This window comes from Ptychodera flava, chromosome 1, assembly GCF_041260155.1.
Source record: "Ptychodera flava strain L36383 chromosome 1, AS_Pfla_20210202, whole genome shotgun sequence".
NCBI classification, from domain to species: domain Eukaryota; kingdom Metazoa; phylum Hemichordata; class Enteropneusta; family Ptychoderidae; genus Ptychodera; species Ptychodera flava.
In genome coordinates this window covers 19,460,174-19,466,308 of record NC_091928.1, presented here as the reverse complement: position 1 = coordinate 19,466,308, position 6,135 = coordinate 19,460,174, and the positions used below count along the sequence as shown (strand labels likewise).

At 34.8% G+C, this 6,135-nt stretch overlaps 1 long non-coding RNA gene across 1 annotated transcript; it reads right to left on the bottom strand.

The window, feature by feature from the left end:
- Positions 1-2,849: 2,849 nt before the first annotated feature.
- LOC139133720 (uncharacterized) lies at positions 2,850-5,897 on the bottom strand. The gene is made up of 3 exons (XR_011552636.1): positions 5,500-5,897; positions 4,487-4,969; positions 2,850-2,930 (listed from the first exon to the last, which is right to left on the bottom strand). It is a non-coding gene; the product is annotated as an uncharacterized lncRNA (long non-coding RNA).
- Between the last annotated feature and the right edge of the window lie 238 nt (positions 5,898-6,135).

Sequence of the window (6,135 nt, the reverse complement as noted above, 5' to 3'; positions counted from 1 at the left end):
ACAGACACAACAAAAAGAAACAGAATGAATTTGAAAAATTCTAAAAACTGAACATATTTAACGCGATTGACACTTTATGATGATTAGGCACAATGTTGCATATCGGAACGTTGTTGTGTGCCAACGTCTATGTAAAAAGTTGTAATATCATGGAAATTTCACTGGCAAGGTGTTTGTGTTCTATTTCAGTGCTGTATTCAACCTGTTCAGGCCTTGCAGCCCAGGCTGAGTGTGTCCTGGTTATTAGGATGCACTTTTCAATGCGTATTAGATTATGCAGACATAAACTATTGTGCGTATTTCAGAATAGTTTTGCGTCAAATACACGGGATTTGATTTAATTGAACCTCTCTATTATGTATGTTGACGTGTTCCATTATGAGATGAAGATTCGGTTCTGCAGACTTTGATCGTAATAGTCAACCTTTCAATTATCGAGAAAGAGATAAGCTACGCAATGAATACTTACTAGGATATTAAGCTAATAAGTACCGTTGTTTTGTTCATCTCTTTTTAAATGTTGATTATCACTTAAACTGACTGCTCAAGTTTAGTTCAAGTTTGGTAACTAATAATATTTTAGCCAAAGACTAGACCAAATTTAAAAGTTTTGGAGAAACAAATTTAAATTGGATTGCTAGTAAACATAGGAACATTAAAGTGTACATGATGTAGTACCTAAAATAATTCCCACTTTGCTGCATTGATACCGTTGATACATTCTGAAACAGCAAGGTTAGGATAACGTAGAAATATGGTTCTCACTTGAATAATGCATTCAAATTTTCCTGAGCTGTCATTAAAGATGATTGCAGTTCTTATGATGAATTTGTACTGATTGTATGTTTAACTTACCATTGAATTCCATTTCGCCAGTTGCAAGATTTTCATCAAGTTCCACTTGCTGTTTTACATCGCATTGTGCATCAGATAATTGTAACAGTTTTGTCCGCAATTCAGTTATTAATTTGCCCTTTTCTTTGAGCTTAGATTGTAAATCCTCAATATTTTTCGGATCTAATCTTGCCAGTTTAGCTTTAAGCGCATGAATATCACTTAGTTGTGAGGAAACTACTTTTTCAGCGCTCTTACATCGCTTTTCCAGGTGTGATTTAGCCTGCAGTGCTGCAGCTAATTGATTTTGTAGAATTTCCTTTTCCATGGATAATGCTTTAAGCTGACTTTCTAAAGACTGAACTGTGGACTTTGCAGATGCCAAGTATCTGATGTCAGAATCTGTGAGTTGTTTTTCACTGTGTTTGATGGTGAGTAACTTTCTAGTCTGTAAACTTTGTGCCCCATGGTCTTCTGTTATTGGCAGCGTTGGTGGGCCATATTGAGTGGCTTGTTCCTCCAACTCTGTAATAGAACATTATGATAATACCATTCGACTACAACAGTCTCCACGGAAGAATAATAAAATTTACATTTTCACATTAAATGTTTGCAATGGGATTTCAGGGTTCAATGACTTTTTGGAATATTTTAGTTAACCTATATATGTTTACTGTAGGTTTATGATGATACGTTCCGAATTAGAAGGACATGCTCTGTATATGCTGACAGCAAGATATGTTATGTTGTGATTTCATGATGCTGTACATTTCAGTTCAATTTAATGTTAGCAGATGCCAATGGACTAACCATTGGATAGTGCGATGTCCGTTCGGTACTTTGGTGTTAAACTGTTTGGTTACTTATCAGAGAAGACCAACCAGTCAATTCCCTCCAGTAAATCAGTCAATAGATATCCAAATACTCAGTACTGCTAGGACGTCCTGTTGACAGAATGGGTCTATGTTGATCGACCCTGCCTGTCATTTTCGCCCGTACTTGCATACTATCACTCTCAGGCCTTCTTTTTGTCTGATATGCTCCCCACAACGTTCAATATGTTACCATGGAGATTAAAGGTAAGATGCGTATAGTGCATAAATACAATCTCTAATTCGCCTGTATAACAAACCAAGTGTCATAAAATTTGACCAAAGAAATTTTTATTTTAAAAACAAGTACTACAATGTACCTGTACTATCCCATAATATATCAGGAAAGTCCTGAGTTTAATTAAGATAATGGTGTGGAGTACTTTTCGATTCACTTATCACCGTAACTACTACTAGACAATAGATTGATAGAATATCAAACTTCTTTAGATTTCAGGGGCTTGTCCAAGGTTTTATCCAGGGCTTTATCAAACTTGTAAAGTTCAGCTTGAGAAATGTGTAATATGAATACTCACTCTGTTCTACCAATACGTTGGTCTTGCATTCCTCAACAATTTGATTACTTGCTTGCGGCGACATATAACTTTCTTCCCCCTTTACAAACAGATCACACATATCAGAAAAGATATTTATGCAAAAAATTAATCTTTGGCCTTTTAGAGTGATTAATTAAGCATCTGGATATAGGAAAGTACTTCTAAATTGAGGAAGCTTAAAGAATGAAACTTATGGCCTGGTAATAAGTATTGTGAACAATGGTATGAGTACATGCCTCATAATCTAACGAGGCAGCTCTATAAAACACAATGCCGAATGTCACTGTATTGTACCCTATCTTTTTATTTCTTCCTACGCTGAATTTCTCCTATCAGTATTATCGACATTAGATGCCCGTTGTTGCAACATTAACCTTTGATATCAGTTGAAGGGTACATCACCGGCATATTATAATTACCAAAGTGTGCATGAACTCTATATTGTAGGTCAATCAATGGGATACATTGCTGTTCTTTGCATACTGACATACAGGGTAGAATTTGAAGTATTTTATTTTTGTTATACAGCTGTTGGGTAATCTGAAATTTTAAGTTAATTCTTACACCCATGATATATTTTCTCTTACCTGTGAATCCAAGTTATAATTATGGTCATTGTCATCTATTTCACCGTGAAATGTAAAAGGGTGAATTCCCCCACCATCACCTTGAAGGAGAAAAATGAATCTAATTATTTTACATTGAATTTTGTTCCGATACAGGTAGGCTGAGAAAAAAAACTTAGACTTAGACTTTCCTGTCATTCTTGAAAAGTGGCGCAATGTAGAAATTTTATCTTTTTATGTTTCACCTTTCCCCTTCGAAATAATTATGAGATCACCACAACAAATTTTGGATTTATTGTTTTGTAAAGGCTTTACTGTCTGTTTGTCCGTTAGCGCAGCATTCGAAGAATGGTTCACCTGATAGTTATCATTTACCTTGTACCAGCAGATGGATTACGATCAGAAATACCAGCAACTGATTATATCAAGAACGTACCAGTTTATGGTATATTTTGGTTGCATAATTAAAGCTTATTTGCAAAATTAATGATCTATATGCTTGATGTTAATGACTGCAGTAGATCTATGAATCTGGCTACATATTAATCATACAAGTGTATGATATTTTTCAAAGTATCATAATAATTAATATATTTGGAGTTTACATATTTAAAGGCCCTTTCAATTAGGGAGATGTATCTGGAAAGACTTGACAATATAACAGCAATGTATTAACGAAAAAATATCGCAGTTTTCAGTATATGATTGGTAAACTGCATATTTAACGGAATTGTCAAATTTTGTTTTTATGTCAGGAATGACTTTACCAGGTGTTATGAATTTTTCAAGTGCTATTGATCATAAAAAACATGGGCTTCTTGTCAGAGAAAATGAAGAGTAAACTTACAAACACATTAGCACAGTATACAAACTGAAACATGGAAGTGTTTTCAGTTCACTTTTGGTTTGCTTGTATTTGTATTCAGTGCTGGTAGCTTCATATAAAAATCAATAAGTACATGTACAGGTCTCAGGGTGATATGGGTGCTGACCAGAAATAAATTTAACTTTGTAGCAGTGGTGGTCATATTAGGTACTGAACTTTGTGTAGCGTACAATTACCCTTTACATGTATTTATTTCCCGATTTAAGGAATGAGCTAGTCCATGTAGCTGTCACGTGACAATTTCCAAATAACATACTTTAGTGGGATGCCAGCAGTCATGTTTACTGAAGTAATTAAAATTACGATATCAAATATTTCGAACGGATGCAATTCATATCCGTCATTATGTTTTAATACTGCTATAATGCAAAGTGACTTATTATGATGACAAAATTGAAGAGGAGCAACAATACTCTGGACCAATGTACACAGCTCCATTATGATACATTTGAGCTAATTATACGGCTAGTTTTCAATCGGGTTCGAACCCACAACATACGGCATCAGTCGCCTAGCGGAGAGGCAGCAGACAGAACCGCACGGCTAAATCCCCACTCTAATTGTTATTATACATTGTTATTATTTCCTGTAACAAGACACATCTGCGATGTGAGCTCTAAATTATAATTATAAAGATATCACATACATTCTGGTAAATTTTTGAAAGCAATAACATTAATCTTAACATTAATCACAACTGAAGGTTTAGGCTCATTGTCAAATTACAAAACACCAAGTGTTGATTTATAGAATATTTAAGAGGGAACTTACGGTTAATGAAGAAAAGTTCAATTTGTCCAAACGTTGCCGTGTCATACGAAGCTTTTAATCGCAGAGTTATTCCAACCGTTGATGCAATTTCTTTCATTTATCTGTAATAAATAGTGGTTCTAATGCTTTGGCAAGATTTCTAGATCTACAGGTCTGCTTCAATCTGTAAAGATTATAGAGAGTTAAAATGTTCAGCAAAATTCCTAAACACCCTGCTGTTAAAGATTTTGGATTCACACCAACTTTCTCCTTGCAGATTTTCTTTACTTCTTGACAGCTGTCTTCATCTGCCAGCACAGCTTGCACTTGGCGTTTCAGATCTTTTTGCATTCTCTCCATGCAGCGTTCACCTTGTTCTTTTTCTTTATCATTTCCTGCATCTGTCTCAGTTTGCAGAGACAGCTTTGCTTTGTTCTTCTAGGTCTCTTAGATGTCTTTGCAGCATCTCTCCATCCAATGTTACTTCTACCAGGAGATCTGAAGCTGGATTTTTAAGATGGCTTAATATCATTGTGTGCTAAGGTGATAAGTATAGTACATAACATTAACATTGACCATGGTTGTTCAGGTGTTATTCATCTACAAGGTAAATTAACACAAAACATGAAAGGTACGGGAAGTACCCCCAGTGATATTGCAAATAAGAAAATTGTACATTATTATGACAATTGCAACAACGTTATGTATCGAATTTGCACAAATAAAATGTCCTTGAAAACAGAATAAACCACAAATGCTGGATCAGATGGAATTGTTACGATACAAGTTATAGTTACTTGTATAACATAATGTATAGAAGTAACTGTTAGAAACACATGAAATATCCTTTCAACTGCTACAGAAAAGTGTATATTTCATTACCCAAGTAGACTTACAGGTGAAGCTGTCGTAGTGTCATTCATGACAAATAATCAGTATGTAACTATGAGCTATAGATGATCTCCCGGTGGCTAAACCAACTCTCAGAGATTCTGATGATCAGTACAATCATTCTTTCAAGCAGCTATGATTACCTTCTTGTTTCTCATGAGATTCCCTGATCTCTGCCTCTTCAGTGGTTGATTTTCGTTTTCTTTCCCCTCAGATAGCATAGCTGTTCCTTTGCCAGACTCTGGGTCTTCATCCTTGACCTCATCATGTATTCTTCACTAGTCTGAGTTCCAATATCTTCATTTCAGTTTCAAGTTGTGTGTCATTTTCCCAGTAGATGGGCTTGGCAGTTTTTTCATAGATGGTTTGTCTGACTTTCCGTCATAGCTCGATAGTTCTTTATGAACTGTGGGAAGATGAAGATGAAAATGTTCATCCATCTTCTGTCATTTTACTTCTCATCAATGCAAGTTTGACTTCCATTATGCATTTGCTTCAAATTACCAATATTTATTGGTGTTGATTTCTTTTCTGTTGTATGTACTGTAGAGTAGAACCATGAATCAGTACCACTATAAACAACGTGTAAAAAGATATATATGTTCATCAATTTTTTCCATGAAATGGTGAATCAAGGTTGAAATACTTTTCATTCAATAAAATCCTTCAAGCGTATCGATCGTTTTCATGCATACTTTGGCAGTAAAGTGATTATTTCTGTTTTAAAAAATATCGTTATTAATAATTCAAGAATGTTTGATATTAATTAAATGATACAT